The following is a 16,830-nucleotide window of genomic DNA, read 5'->3' on the forward strand; positions in this document are numbered from 1 at the left end:
ATGAATAAATGTAAATGTAAACTAATATTCATGGAGACCAGTAGGTGCATAAGGTAGGCTAAAGTCACAGGATAAAACTTGTCGCATCGTGTTATTAACACTGGGGACGCTGCTGTGTTGCTCCACCACTTTTTGAAAGCATTTGTTAAATAACTTGCAACCAGAAATATTAGATTAGATATATTAGACAGTTAATTTGCACTTATTTATTTATTTAACTTAAGCGAAAAAACAATCAAGCTACAAATTATGAAATGACCCCAGAACTGCGCACACCAGTCAGTCAGTAATAGACACAGTGGCCTTTTTGGCCAGGTTTCCCATTCTCTTAAATTTTTAGATTTTCAATTGTCACCTGCCACCTCAATTTTGTTTTTCCTTTTTACATAAATAAAACATTTCCACCATGAATTATTGCAGGTAAGGAAATTGGTGCAGAAAATGTCTCCAGAATGCAGGAAATTAAATGTTTAATACTCAAACCCCACAAGTTATCTATACAAACATGTAAGCTTAAACAGACCCCTCTCACACTGTCTCTGATAAACATGCTTGCGTATCCATCTCCTCTGTTTTACCCTGACCTGTTTGCATGCCTGAAAGTGAAATCTGGCAGGCAAAAAGCCTGAAGAAGGAGTCTAAGCATTGTCTATTGAAATAAATTAAAAACGTCCTTTTTATAGTGTGTTACACATTGACAAAAATCTTTTAATTTTTCTTATCCGTTTTTACCACCTCAAGCCCTAATTCTTGCAGTCAGTGAAAAACTCAATAATGCTTGCATCATTCCCAAAAACTTAACTTAATCGGATCTGATCAGTTATTAGTTCGTAAAAATCTCCCAATGTTTGGATCTGCATGTGGTATTTTAGTAATACACTTAAAAACTGTTTCTTTTACACCTCTCAAGGCTACAGAGGAAAAGGGTTTGAGTGTGACTTTGAGGATGCAGGAATGTGTGGATGGACGGACCAGTCCATAATACAGCATTGTACAGCTGGGAGAAACGTCAGAGAGGAGACACGCTGCCCGACAGCGGGCCATCTTCTGACTACACCACCGGGACAGCTACAGGTATTGTTTAATGCACCGTCACTATTTCCTTTGTTCCTAACCCTTTGTTGTTTTGTCCTCATGTTGTATATGCTACAAGTGTCAAGCGCTTTTTAGTTCAAATTAGGAATATATTACACACACATACAGTACATATATACAGCACCTAATTTAGACTGATGGTGCCATCAGTACAATAATATCAATGCATTTTAATGTTTAGTGTTTTATGTCAGGCATAGCATAATTGTTTACACGTCTAAAAAACAGTGAACTGAGGGCATGAAGTTCATTTTGAAGAGCTGTGTTTAAGTTCTTCTCTTCAAGAAAGTTCATATTGGAGTTAGTTTGAATTGCTTTAATTGCTCTCTTCTGCTTGCATTTTTCATGTTCTGTAGATTATTATTATTTTTTTATTATTTGTTTCTTTCTGTCTTATTTCTGCCAAATGTATTTGATTGCCATACTCAGATGTTTTTGCATGCATCGTAGTTGCATCCAGGTTCCTGCTGTGTTACAGGCTTAATGAAAAGTATTATAGTACATCTGGCCACACATTTACAATCGTGCTGACTATAGTGACCTAGTTGTCCTGTTTCAAAGATTCTCTATCTATTTTATGATGATGAAGAAAGGTCAAGGTGATATTTATTTTATCATTAGCTTCAGAGGTAATTATAGTGAATAAAACAGCAGAGAGACAATATTAATGTAGTTGGTACAAACATTTAGGACACTGTAACTTAATCATACATTAATCATGTATCAAAGTTGATAAGTTGTGGACCAAGCTGGGGAGAGTAAAAAGTTAAGATGCTTTTGCTACATAATGTCTTTACAATGACTGGAATAATAATTTGTTCCTGTTCTGTTCACTGAACAGTGCACATCCCAAATCCCAAACTAATATGAATGGAGAAAATATTTCTTACAAACAATTTTGAAAGATTTTCAGCTCTATCTGTCTAGCAACTAGCCCCCCTCCTCCTACAACCAAAGTGATACTATAAGTGAACACTAAAATTCAAGAGTGTTCATTTCTTTCATTCTTTAAATGGCAAAAGTTGGTCACTAAGGTTTTTGCAGAGGCTTCTAATGAAAGCATCATGTAAACATGAAATGTACTGATGAAGTATGTAATTAACAGATCATAATGTGATTTTCACAGCCAGCTTCAACAGACAATAATTTCTCTGCAGCTGTGGGTTCAACCACAATGATCTCCACCCGGCAGTTAAATTTGCATTCAGGTCAACATTTACAAGGTTTGGCTTGTCTTCCCAGCAATATAACATGTCAAAAAGAGAGCAGAGGGAGGGGGTGGTGTGAATTTATAATAGTATGGAGGAATGTTAGAAAAGCATCCTTGCTTATTTAAAAATAATAATGCTGGATTAAGGAGAGGAAATAATGGACGCTTTGAAATGAAAGTATCTCAATCTAGTTGAAGATTTCACAACATCATACAGAGACTTTCTAAATATAATAGTTTTCTTCAATGTAAAATTGTCCATCTTACTGTCTAGATGTTTTCGATCTCAGTTAGACCATGTGACTATGTTTAAATTAAGAATGAACTAAAATAACTAAATAATGATGCAAACACAGAATGTGATGTTGTGTATATGTGCATACATAATGGGAATGAGCTGAAATTTTTGATATAGTTCATATTAGCTAGTAGTGACAAACCCACAAAAAAACACCTAACTGCAGATGCCCTCAGCTTTACGGACCTTTATAGTATATTTTAAGTCATTGTTAGGCGCACTGTACACTACCTGCTCAGACAGGCACAGTTTGCGACTAGCTTGTGAACATAGCGGAACATTTGGCAGCAAAAGAAACAAATATTTCCCTCACGAGTTGGTGGTGGAGATAAAAAGAGAGTGAATTTTGGACTTACATTCATCAGGTGGACACAAACATGACTCCAAATGCTAATGTGGCCCACTATGGGGGTAACTTTGCAACTGTAAAGTTAAAAGTTAAAAGTGTTGCGTTTACAGCTTATTTCTACTGCCCCAAAGTGGCCAAAAACTTGGTTGAAAGACCAGTGTTTAGGAGAATCTACAGTGGCTGCTAAACATACAAAAACTAACATGAAAGGCCCCCTCTAGAGCTAGTGTTTGTCTGTTCTGGGCTACTGTAAAAACACGGCAGACTCTGTGGAGGAAGACCCGCTCCCTCTGTAGATTTAAAGGGCTCTAATTAAGGTAATGAAAACACAATGATTCTTATTTTCGGGTGATTACACACTAATGAAAATATGACTATTATATTCCATTTCATTGTACACACTGGTCCTAACCTCCCAATGTAAGTATTGTGTTAGTATGTATCCTCTTTTAATGCTGGTTTCATGTTATGCTATATACTCCAATGTGTATGGTTTTGTTTTGTCCTTCTTCTCATTAAAGTTGAATTAATTGGTATGTCTGTGAAGATTCTCAGTCATCCAGGTCATAGTTATTCAACGAAGGTTAAAGTCAAGGGCAACTGGACTTGGCTGAAGATACTGGAAGACGTTTCGTCCCTCATCCAGTTGCCCTTGACTTTAACCTTCCTTGGATAATCAATTGAGATGTTTATTGGCCACACGGGGGCAGTGGCAACAAGCTGTTCACACAACACTTAAGTAGCGCTTTATCACCTTTTGGTGGTGAGCAAGTAGCATAACAAAACCATGAGCCAAAAGAAGCTCTGTAGAGCTGCAGAGTTAGAGATAGTTCTCCGGGGTTGTCACTACAAAGCCACACCTTTCACATTACAGGCAATCATTTGATCTGTTATTAAAAATATGTGAATGTCAAATTACCTGGGAAGATGTAACTGTTGTTGTAATAATGAGAAGATGCTTTAGATAAAAGTAGCTCTGAATCATCACCCTCATGTCCAATTTGAATCAGTAGCCTAATTCACCCTAAAAAACTGTGCCCTGCACCAAACTGCGATGTTAACAACAAATAAAACACTAAATATTTCCCATCACACAGGTTCGTTTATGGGAGTGAGTGCAGTGAGGACAAAGGGTCTCAGTATTGCAGTTTTAATCTCTCCTGAGATGAAACAGTCTTCACCAACTTGTCGCCTTCGCCTCAGATATTTCCTGTGGGACTCAGGTAACGACCATTAATGGATACAGGTCATCCATTCAAACTGCCTGCTTTGGCCAGCTTATATCTTAAAACACAATGGTAAACGCAGGATTCCACATTATTTTGTACTACTTTTACTCGCAGTGTTTGCATGTATTTTATTTGTTTCCCTGTTTGTGATTTATGTTCTGTAATTATTTGTCATAACTCTAATTTCATTGATTACTTGTGTCTATTGGAAAACTAATAATTGGGTCATTCCTTGCTGTTGGTGACTTTCCAATGTGCTAAAAAAAATGGGAAATGGGGAAAAAAGAATACTTTTTGTAATCATATGTTTAACCTTCAGGAACATGTATTGGTAGAGCTCAAGCACTTAAATTATGATAATTACAGCTGGATTGTTCAGATATGGACTATGAGAGCATTCCACCCTGTTAGGGACATATAAACAGGTATTATAAAGTGTTAGTAATGCAAATATTCAACAATACTTCTCTTACACCTTATGTTTCCCTTATTTCATCACACATTTTTATTTTTTTGAATATTAAAGAAACAAGAGTTGTGGAATAGAACATGTGTTCATTGTTTAGAAAAGTCACATTCTTGTACTAATTTACCGAAAAGGAATATTCTAACAGAAATTTGCACAAACAAACAAAATGCATGATGTGAAAAAATTGTTACTAACAGGTTGGAAGGGAGCTCACAGGGTGGAAAGTACCCTAACAGGGTGGAATGACACCCTGTTGGATAACATTTCTCAGTTGGTTTCAACAGTAATTTTGTCATTACTCACACAACATTTTAATTAAGCACTTTTTTAAACATACAGGACATTAAAAAATATATACATCACTGCCTCCCCAAAGTGCTCATGCTCCAATTGTTCCAACTGAGAGACAAACACTGTGTAAATGCATATTAACTGATTATACACCAGAGGGTGTGAAAAATATATATTTGATGATGGCTGTGATGAGTTAGGACAGAGGTTAAGCCAAATAAATATAATATAACTGATTATAATTATAAAGTGTTTCCTTTTATACATATTGGTAAATTAGATGAACAGTTTATCAGCGTTTATATGCATTTCCTGACATTTTGTAATAGATTTTAAACCCTGTTAGGTATATAAACCTACCAGGGTGGTCATTTGTAAACCAAATTAGCCATTGCTCTGAGAGACAGCAAACTTTAGTAAGAAAGTTCTCCACACATACACAGTACTTTAGTATATATAGCAAACATGTTTGTGATTTTTGAAACATTCGGTTCATTTTCTTCATAATTTAGCCTAACAGGGTAGGACGTACAGGTTAACATCATAAAACTTGCAAAAAAAGGCAGACCACGGCGTCCACCTCACTTTGCTCCTTTGAATTCCCCCTTAATAGGGTGATGTACTTCCTGAATGTGGATTTATAGGAAGTGTAGTTTTTTTGTTTGTAAGGCGAAAAAACGTAAACTAACAGTGTGAAACGCGACTTTGGAGACACAGTAAATTATAAAAAGTAATAGTACTGTTTACATTGTAATATATTTATAATTAGATAGATTTTAACTTTATATTTCTATTTTGAAGTTATAGGGTATTTCTATTTATTTAGAATTTTATTGCAAATGTGTCTCACAGAAATTGAAATTTTGCTTTGGGGACACTGTAAAAAGGAGTAAATGTGCCCCCCCCCAAAAAAGGTTATTTTACATACTTGATTTTGTGTTAATGTTATAAAGACCTAAATATATGATAATAGCCTTTTGTAATAACCATTTCGTTTATTTTAAGTAAAATATTAAGAGTAACTTCTTGGGGATGGAAAAGTCACCAATAGCCAGGAATGATCCAATTATTAGTAGATAATTCGTTGTTGTGTACACTGAGATGAGATTTAATTTCCCCTCCAGCTAATAAAGTAACGTTTCCTGTAGGTCACACAGGGCTGGGCTCCACACCCTTGTGGGCGTCCATCCTCCACCAGGACTCTCAAGAGGCCATTGTGTGGCGTCCTGAGGCCACCAGTGTCCGTGGTTGGAGAGAGGCTACCATCTTTCTGGGCCGTATTCCCACAACCTTCCGAATCCGTCTTCACTCGCAGCGCTCTGAAGGGCGAAGGGGAGATGTGGCGGTGGACCAGCTGGAGTTTCTGGACTGCGCTCTGCCCTGTAAGTTCCTCAAAATATCCTGTCCATGTGCAGAGTGAGACCATGATTTTCTATGGACTCAATTATCAATTAGCTGATCAATCAAAATTGCAGAGCCATGATGAGCATAATCATGGCGATTATTTTGATGTTGTTTTCGCTCATTGCATCATCAGTACCACTCCCTGGGAAAGAGTGTCCAGCAGGGATGAAGGAGTGTAGGCGTGGGGGCTGTGTGGAGCGCCGGCAGGTCTGCGATGGCAGCGACGACTGCGGTGACGGGACTGATGAGGAGGACTGTGGTGAGAAATCATCTGATAAACAGCAGCCAGCCACCCTGTGAAACAACAGTACAGTAAATACAGTATGTAGCCTATTAACCAGAGAATTTGGAATACACATTGCTGTATTTGGGTGGAGGCAGAAGTTTCAAAGCTGGATATCTGAAGTATCTGCATAGCCTAATGAGACAAAGCTGTGAGAGAGATGTTTTTTGTGATTGGAGTGAATCGACCCTTTAAACAGAGGTTTCACATTTAAGTGCATACACTTGTCCATGAATTTTCAGTACTGGGTCAGAGCATTTTCATGACCTAAATGATGGCAACAAGTCCTCATACCTACTGAAAATGGCAAAATAGATCGTTGGTCATTGCCTTCTAAAATGACACATACGACCAACAGTCTTCACATGAATTAAGCCTGAAAGTTCATTCCTGACCTTTCAAACAGCAGTTTGGCAAATAAATTCTTAACTCAAGGTCCACCTACTTGCTATTTCTGGAGCTTTCAGCTGCATCTCATGGTCTTCCTGTGCTACCTCCATGATGACCGAGCAAACCTTTCCACCAATGAAGACAGTGAGATGCGAATGAAAGCTCTGGGAAAGGCTATTAAATTGACCCTTTGCTTTGTTTTTTTTATTTTATTTGTCAGTCTTTGTATTTTACAGTTTTCTGATTTGCCACTTCTGTGGTGAAGGTCAGGCAGTTAGTTAAATTAAGGCAAAGACTATGTTCATAGTTAAAGGAATAGTTAATGTAAGGAGCAGAGTTAAAATGATATGTTCTGGTTCTATTACTTGGCCAGTTTAAACTAATGAGATATATGAGAGGACATAACATCTTAATTAGTGAGCTTTAGAGGTGCTGGTAGGTGTCTTTTGATACTTTTGGACAGTGCCAGTTTTTATGCTAAGCTAACCATCACCTGGCTGCAGCGTCATTTTTAATGCACAGACATAGGGTACCTTTAGGTTCTCAGAAAGAAGTATGTATCTAACGTTACATCGCAATGCAGAGTTGCAAGTGAAAAGAAGACAGATGCATGCTGCGTTTAAGCGCAGTGAGAGTGTAAGGGAAGAGTGACTGATTTAAAAGCCGTCACTTTCAAGAGTGTCATTGAGTGAAACCCCGTAGCTGTGAACCGCTGCTTTAAAAGAAACATTGACTGTTGGTATGAGATGGGATGTGAACAAACCGTCACATGCCTGTACCACTGTTGCTTCTCAGAAAAAATATTTCCAGAGGTTGCTTGTCAGGAAAACTAAACAAACGACCAATGCTGTAATGTCTCTGGCGAGGACAGCTTTGAAAATGCGCATCCTTATCCATTCCAAATTCCCTGCAAAATGTCTCTGCTGCCTGTACGGAACACACTCTTAAAAAATCCGAAATTCATTAAGAAGAGGTTCACACATTATATTTTACCACACAGATTACTGTTTATACTGTCCATCCAGTGGTCACCAGTTAATGTAAGTTGTATGTGTGTCTCCAGCAGGGTACCGGCGCTGTGACTTTGAGGAGGGTCTGTGTGATTGGGACCTGAGTCACTTTCCAAACTGAAATGGGTAAGGACGAATCAGAAGAACATCTCCATCACAGATCCTCTGAAAGGACCAGGCAGGGATCATTCTAACAACCGTGCGACAGGTATCTGATGAATCATTGTCAAAATCATTCTTTTTCACTTTGTGTTCAGTGTTACTCTTTTGACTTTTTAAATATTTTGAGTAACTTTGTTTCTAATAGTTGTGCATGCATAAAAAAATAATATAGAAATAAAGGACATTGTTCTTATTATTGCAGGTTACTTCCTTTATGTCACTGTCCCTGATGGTGGTCTCACAATGGACTGGGCCGCTTTCCAGAGTCCCCTCCTTGAACCCACCAATAGTTCACATCCTTGCAAGGTTAGTCCTAAGCTGACTCCTTCTTCACTCAGAGAGGTTTTTACATTCTCAGGCTTCAATCACAGTAATTTACTTACAATCAGACTTAACGCTGGAGTGCTGAGCTTTAATATATAAATCAATATCCATTACATTCAAGCCCTCACCATACAAGTTCACACAGTGCTGATTAAGGCTGGTCTAGGCAATTTATTTCCGGTATTTGTGGCTTTGGCAGGACTGTAAAAAGCAGCTGGTCATTTAATTTGGTCTGAACAGCAGCATCTCAGTATGGCAGAGCCTTTGCAGACGATGTCATAAGCACGTGTTGACAGAGTAGTGTGATTACTCTCACTGTCAGAACAGGGAGACAAAAGCTTAGGTTTTAAGTTTTCTGTATCTTTCCACTGTAGATGGTGATGTACACTCACCAGTATGGGCCGAGGTCCGGCGGTCTGACGGTGCTGGTGGCAGATCGTAACATCTACCCGGTGTGGAAAAGGGGAGGAGCCCTGGGCGATGTTTGGGTGAAGGCAGAGGTGGAGATTGTCACCAACTCCACTTTCCAAGTGAGTACTTCACATAATGATGTAGCCTAAATGAAGATATTGATTCTTAAGATTCATAAGTGAAGGTAACTAACAGGAAAAGTATTAGACATGTTCAGAAAGTCCTTTAGTTATCCATCCATCCATCGTCAACCACTTATCCTGCTTACAGGATTGCGGGGTCCTTTAGTTATCACACGTTTAAATGTGGGTTTAATGTACACAAATTCTCACAAACTTATAGTACTAGAGCCTGACTGATGGTGAGTTTTTGAGGCCAATACTGATCTGATACTGAGTTGAGAGTTTTATCTGTTTTTCAAACAAACATGCAAGAAAAGTTATCTTTGCACACAGACAGGTGCAAAGTAGAATAAGTAATGAGCCAAAAAATAATCCATGTGCATTTTAATTGTGGGAACATCAAAAATAAAAATTTGAAATGTCACATAAAAGTTTTTACGCTTGGCTGAAGTGGAAAAGTCTGTGTATCGATAAAAGCAAAATGGGACAAAGGGCAATGGAAGCAGACTTCTTAATCATGTTGTTCATGAAGCACGTGACTTTGGGGGCTTTCACACCCGAAAGTCCGCACCAAGGTCCGAACCGGAGTTCATGTTTTGATACATTTTGATACATTCGCTTAGTTTTGGTTTGGTTTCACACTGCAGTTACCTATGCAGCGCACTAAAGGACTTTACATGACAGAACTTGTGTTATCATCCATGTGGGCTGCGTCTCCCTAAACCTACTTGACATTGATTGGTTGAACAGTTCCACTGGGAGCTTTGACCAGAATGAATGAATGAGGAATGTACAGATGTCATTGCCACTATTGTGTTATTATTACGGCATTAGCCTACTACCTGCAGCACCAACTTAACTCGCAATACCTTCTCATCTCAGTGCGGCAATTACCGACGTTGTGTGAACATTAGGCCTATATCGTTGGTGGTGTTTTGGCATAACACCGGCAGGAAAGGGGGAGAAGACTGCAAGCAATCCTTGCATCCCTGCACCTCCATTTGAAGAGAGACCATAATTGTGTCCTTTTTCAATGCATTTCTCCGTGCATTTGTTTGTGGTTTACACGGGAACCACCAAACTTCCTGTAAATAGTCTGAAAGTCCGAACCATCCAAAAAATTATTTCATGCTAGAAACAGATCCGGACCGAGATTACCTCTTTTTGTCGGACCAAATTTCATCTGTTTGGTCTGGACCGTGGGGGAGATTTTATTTCATTTCATTTATTTATTTAAGGACAGTGCACATTAATAAACATTTCTGTAAATGTGCCAGTGTTAGCCAGCAGGCTAATTTTCAACTGTAGTCCATTGGCAAGATGTTATACTAGGCACATAATAGCTTAAAAGAAACAAAAAAAAAAAAAAAAGAAAAACATACACATTAAATCACACAGCAATTGATATACAACAATAAAACATAATGCCATAGCACTGGCTCCATTAAAACATAACATCATAAAACATATAACATATAACCATACAGCCATACAACTGTTAGGGCATTAATAAAGTTACCATCTAACCATGTATTTAGCATACATATACCAAAAGTTACAGGACAGCTAAAATATAGAGACAGACATACATTATTATTATGAGAGGTGTTCACATTTTTGTATGCTCAAAAGCCAGACCTTAAGATGTTGTGAGAATGTATGGTATGAGGTGGAATTTCTAATATCCACAGGCAATTGGTTCCATAGTTTAGAGGCTCTCACAGAAAAGCATAATTGGCCAAAGGAACTGGACCTACGAGGGACTACACAGTCCCCTCTTAAGGCAGACCTTGTGGTTCTGCTGCTAGATGACTTCTGCTGTATAAAAGTACAGAGTGGTGGGGAGCCTTCCCATTAATGATTTTAAAGATTAGGCATGCATCACTGTGTTTTAAAATATTTTCCCAATTGAGTAGGTTATAAGTATTAAGAATGTTACAGTGATGGTAAAGTTGGGATTTTTTGTCCAATACTTTAAGTGCTTGTTTGTAAAGTGATAAAATAGGCCTTAGTGTTGTACTGCATACCTGGGTCCAGCTTGTCATACAATATGTTAGGTGAGGAATTATCATAGTTGTCATGTATAGCTTTGCTACAGGTGTTGTCAAACAGTTCCTTATATACTTAAAGTTCGCTAGGTTATATTTGGTTATTTGCACTACCTTTCTCACTTGATGTTGAAATGATAGAGTAGAGTCAAGAATAATGCCTAGATATTTGAACTGTGTAACTGTTTGAATGACCTCCCCAGACACACAGACATTGGGTTCACAATGAGATACAGTGTTGCTTTTACTAAAAAACATACATACTGTTTTCTTAACATTGAGATTCAGCTGTGAGCCAGTAAGCCATTTACGTACATGTACCATTGTATCGTTGAGCTTGTCAACAACTTGGGCTTTAGTTTTCGCATGAACATATATGACTGTATCATCAGCATACATCTGCACCTCACATCCATTGCACACTAATGGCAGGTCATTTATGTAGATGCTGAACAAAATAGGGCCCAGGACAGATCCCTGGGGTACACCCAGTTCGTTCCTCAGGGGTGGTGATGTCTCATCATTAACTCTCACATACTGTACTCTATTTGACAGATAAGATCTCATCCAGTCAGTAACACTGGTTGAGAAATTAAAATAAGACATTTTGTGGATGAGTATTTCATGGTTGACAGTGTCAAAAGCTTTTTTCAGATCTAAGAAAATTGCTCCAACTATGCCTCCTTTGTCCAATTTTGACTTGATGTTTTCCACAAAGAAACAATTTGCTGTCTCAGTGGAGTGATTGGCTCTAAAGCCAAATTGCATGGAGTGCAGTTTAAAAGGGCTTCTGTTAAGATGTTCAGTCAATTGCTCAGCCACGCATTTTTCCGAGATCTTAGACAAGACGGGTAAAATACTAATCGGCCTATAGTTATTCATATCAGTTGTATCTCCTGATTTATAGACTGGCACAACAATGGCTAACTTCCAATCGTTTGGGAATTTTTCCTCCTTAAAAGAGCTGTTTATAATTTTAGTAATAGGCCCTGTGAGGGAGGCAGCATGTTTCTTTAAAAACATGGAATCCAGTCCAAATATGTCTTTTGATTTGGAATTCTTAAAAGAAGTAATTATAGACTTAACCTTGGGTTCAGAAATTTCAGTCAGAGTGAAGACTGGCTGTAATACATCAATTGGTGAGGAGTGTTGTGGACCACTTATGGGACTATGCACAGTCAATCTCACAGAATTGACAAAATGATTATTGAAGATAGTCACAACTTCAGCTGGTCAGACTGTAACTCTCCTCAAATTAATACATGAAACAAATAAACAGATATTTCCTTCACAGTTTCCCACCATTTGAAACCTCAGTGGCGCTTTTATACTTGAATCATCTAGTTGCACTCTGTTTCTCCGCATTGGTATGATTGCAACAGACTGGAGAATTGCACCACCAGCTGTTTATCTCTATGCACTCAACTCCTCACATTCGCATTACAGTAGTGGATGAAAATTCATATTCATAAAGATAAACTATGGAGAATGTTGATAATTCTTTAAAATAAATAAAAGATTCAAATATCATAAATAAACATGTTACAACAACTTACTCCATGAATGATAAATTCCTGATCACCATACAATTGTTTTTTCATAAAATGGGTATAAAGTGAAGCACCTTGAAAAATAAATGATTCTCAGCTTTAGTCTTTTGTGTTTGGATGAAATTGTATTACAGTAATAAATACCCATTTCCTTTTTTCTTTGTCCCTTCCTCTGTCATATTAGATTTTATTGATGGCAGCAATCAGGGACTTTACATATGGAGGTATCGCTGTCGACAGCATTGTTTTGTCTCCTGAATGCCGCTTATCATCTGGTAATCTTTTTAACTATAATTTTAAAAAATTATTATTCCACATCTGCAAAGGAGAGAGTGTAAATACCTTCTGTGGTTTGGTATACCTGCCATCTCACACTCTCTCTCTGAACAGAAAATAATACATGGGCAAAATTCCCTGAATCTCCTAAACACCCGTGTACTGAACCGGACAAGATGTGTGACTTTCATCCTGACTGTGCAGGAGCAGAGGATGAGGCCAAATGTGGTGAGTCTATTCACCCGTTGACTCAGTTTTACTTTGATCAACAGTTTTGCAAAGGTTTCGAGGTTGAAAAGAATTTATCATAGCCAGTGGAGGCATAAGTGATGCACCTTAGGACCTCAGTGGCCATTAGGGGGCCCCCCAAATGCTGTTGTATATCTGTGTGTATATAAGTGTTGACGCTTTGGGAAAAGCAGACTTGTTTTAAAGGGGTTAAAAAGGGGTTCAATTTAAGGAGGAGCAAGACAGTCCAGGAAAAATGTCAAATACTTGAAAAAATATGCAGTCCTCTGTTCACTTCTTCTTTTTGTCTCATTTTGAGTGCGCTGTCTCCATTTCTGCAGGGGATTTCTCTTACACCAACGGCAGCTCAGGCTGGACTGACACCAGCATTGGGAGTCAAGGTTGGGTGCTGTATGAAAATTCTACATCCAAAGGTACAGCTACTGCACTATCATCACAACACACAACTAACTTTATCTATTCATATTTAATGATTACGATAAGAACAAAATATTTGTTTCTTTCATATTTCGTAGAGGACTACCTATATGTAGCTGAGGCCCCAGGTCAGCAGTTGACTGAGGCCCAGACACGGACCCCCCTCTTGGGCCCCTCTGGCCCAGCCTGCACCCTCAGCTTTGAATTCGCACTAACTGGGAATCCAGATCACATCGGTAACTAAATGAACTTGTTATCCGACATGTCTTCTTTTTTTCTTACCTTTTCCACGACAGATGACCTCAATGTTTTAGTTTGTTTACCTCTCTCTGCTGCAGGTGAGCTGTCTGTCAGGGTGATTGACAGCTTGCTGGGCACGCAACCTAAACTGTGGGAGTTCAGTGAGAAGACAGGAACAGAGGAGGGGGCGTGGCAGCACGTTGACCTGCCTATCGGAGTCAGAAAACATCGCTTCCAGGTCAGCTTATTTTTATTAGGCCTGATAGACACTGATATAGTTATCATTTTTACATTGGAAATGTTTGCATTGATGACATATCTCAAAATAGAGGTCAAACTTGTCTGAAAGCATTTAGAGCTGAAGACATTTGATATATCTCCAAAGTCTTGACCTTCTATCCTTCCAGGACAAAACATGTTTTATCAGGTGGACAATAAAGTCAGTCCTTAATCTGCTTTTTTTTAAGCCAAGCAAAGTTGGCAATTGGTGACTAATCATCATTTTGAAATGTTTGTTTTGATGAGAGCTGAGTCACAGACAGAATAAAATTGGAGGTCAAACTTTGAAACGTTGGCTGGCTGTTTCCAAAATTTAAAGACTTTAAGGCTGCGGATCCCAACAGTAAAATCCATTTTTAAGTGTGGCCACAAAAAGTGAAATAAATCGATTTTACTATTAAAGTAGTATTTGTTGATTTTTGTCAAAGTATTTTCACTGACAGTATTAAGGCTCTTCTGTATTCCTTCTTTTGTTTTTATCAGCTGGCGTTTGAAGCTCGTGCTGTGAAACTTTGTCCATGTTCCAAGATTAAGTGAAAAACGTTCGCTTTGTCAGCTGTCATGCTGGCTATTTTCCATCTTCTCAACAGGTAACTCTCATAACTATTGACAGTATACACACTTAATATTGCCTCATGCATACTCTCATATTTTACAAATGTCTCAGAGCTTAGATGAATTTTTATTTATTTATTCTTTACTATGTATTTATTTTTTGGCCAGGACTGTCATGTAACTTTGAAACTGGACTGTGTGGATGGTATCAGGACAACAGTGACAACTTTGACTGGATGGAGCTTGATGGGATGGACCACACCATCGGGATCGGTAAGCTCATTTCAACAAAAAACCCCAATGCAGTGTACATGGATATACAGCACATGAGTGTATTTTGTAGTAGGGAGTATCTCACACACACACACACACACACACACACATATACTTTGCTTCCATCTTTCCTTAGCTTCACTGGTAGAAAACATCAAATCTAAAATGAATCCATAGGAGGATATTAGCAATTTCTCAGGTGTTAATAGGCCATTACATCAATGCAATGAAGAGACAGCTCTCACTCACAATAATAATAACAACAACAACAACAATAATAATAATAATGTTCATAGTTTTGTATATATTTTTGTATTTTTGCTGAATTTTCACCAGGAAATGTAACAATCACATCACTTCCATGTTCATCAGGGTGAGATTCTTAGATGTGACATTTGGGATGTTATTTTAGTCCCTACACAGCCTCAAGGCTGGAAGCTATTATTATCATCATCAGGGAACATAGAGTGAAATCACAGCGACAACAGTGTTCCATTCTGTTGAAGAAGCACTTTACAAGTTCTTTACTTTTAAATTTACAAAAGATTGAAGTTGTGTCACAAGAATAACACACCCATTAACACCTGATCTTCTGTTGTTGAGTAGTTTGTTGGAAAGTGACTTTGTGACTTCAAAGCCAAGACTTACTTGTGACTTGCAAAACAAGAACTTTCTCACACCTCTGTTAGCAACTGAACTCAAACATGATTCACAACTTTTTGACCAGCGCGCTGCCCCAGAGACAAATGATGATTTTTTTTCCCCAGTTTGAAAATACAGGCGCATCTCAGAAAATTATTTCAAGCCTTTGATATAATTTCGATGATTATTGCGTACAGCTTATGAAAACCCCAAATTCAAAATCTCAGAAAATTAGAATATGACATGAAATCAATAAAAAAAAAGGATTTTAAATACAGAAATGTCAGCCCTCTGAAAAGTATAATCATTCTGCATGAATTACTGCCTCAATGCGGCGTGGCATCATGGACGCTATCAGCCTGTGGCACTGCTGAGGTGTTATAGAAGACCAGGATGCTTCAATAGCGGCCTTCAGCTCTTCTGCATTGTTCGCTCTCATGTCTTTCATCTTTCTCTTGGCAATGCCCCAAAGATTCTCTATGGAGTTCAGGTCAGGCGAGTTTGCTGGCCAATCAAGCACAGTAATCCCATGGTCACTGAACCAGGTTTTGGTACTTTTGGCAGTGTGGGCAGGTGCCAAGTCCTGCTGGAAAATAATAATAATAATAATAATCCTTATTTGTAGAGCACTTTTCAAAAACAAGTTACAAAGTGCTTTAACAAGTGTAAAGAATAATACAAAAAAAAAAAGATAAGAGCATGAAAATTTAATATAAAATTAGTAAATACAATAAAATAAAAGGGATAAAATAAAGTCAAATAAGATCGGGAAAAGCTCTCCTATAAAAGTATGTTTTAAGAAGGGACTTAAAAGAGTTCACTGACTCAGCCGACCTGATTTCCTCGGGCAGGCTGTTCCAGAGCCTCGGGGCCCTGACAGCAAACGCTCTGTCCCCTTTAGTTTTCAGTCGAGACTCTGGAACAGACAACAGACCTCTGCCCGAGGATCTCAAGGTACGTGCTGGTGCGTATGGGACTAAAAGGTCAGAAATATAACAAGGCGAGAGGCCATGAAGAGCTTTAAAAGTGATCAATAGAATTTTAAAGTCAATTCTAAAACATACTGGGAGCCAGTGTAATGAAGCTAAAATAGGAGTAATGTGGTCATATTTCTTTGTTCTGGTTAAAAGCCTGGCAGCTGAGTTCTGGACAGTCTGGAGTCGATCAATAGATTTTTGGGTTAAACAGGTGAAAAGGCTGTTGCAATAATCCAGGCGTGATGAGATGAAGGCGTGTAAAATGGTCTCGGTGTCC

The 16,830-nt window shown here is 38.3% G+C and overlaps 1 pseudogene; it reads left to right on the forward strand.

The window, feature by feature from the left end:
• The window catches only part of LOC119915007, a 36,528-nt pseudogene that overhangs the window by 1,022 nt on the left and 18,676 nt on the right, over positions 1–16,830 (forward strand).

Source organism: Micropterus salmoides, unplaced genomic scaffold (assembly GCF_014851395.1).
Source record: "Micropterus salmoides isolate LMB-PRFRI ecotype aquatic unplaced genomic scaffold, ASM1485139v1 Ms_hic_scaffold_20, whole genome shotgun sequence".
NCBI lineage: Eukaryota > Metazoa > Chordata > Actinopteri > Centrarchiformes > Centrarchidae > Micropterus > Micropterus salmoides.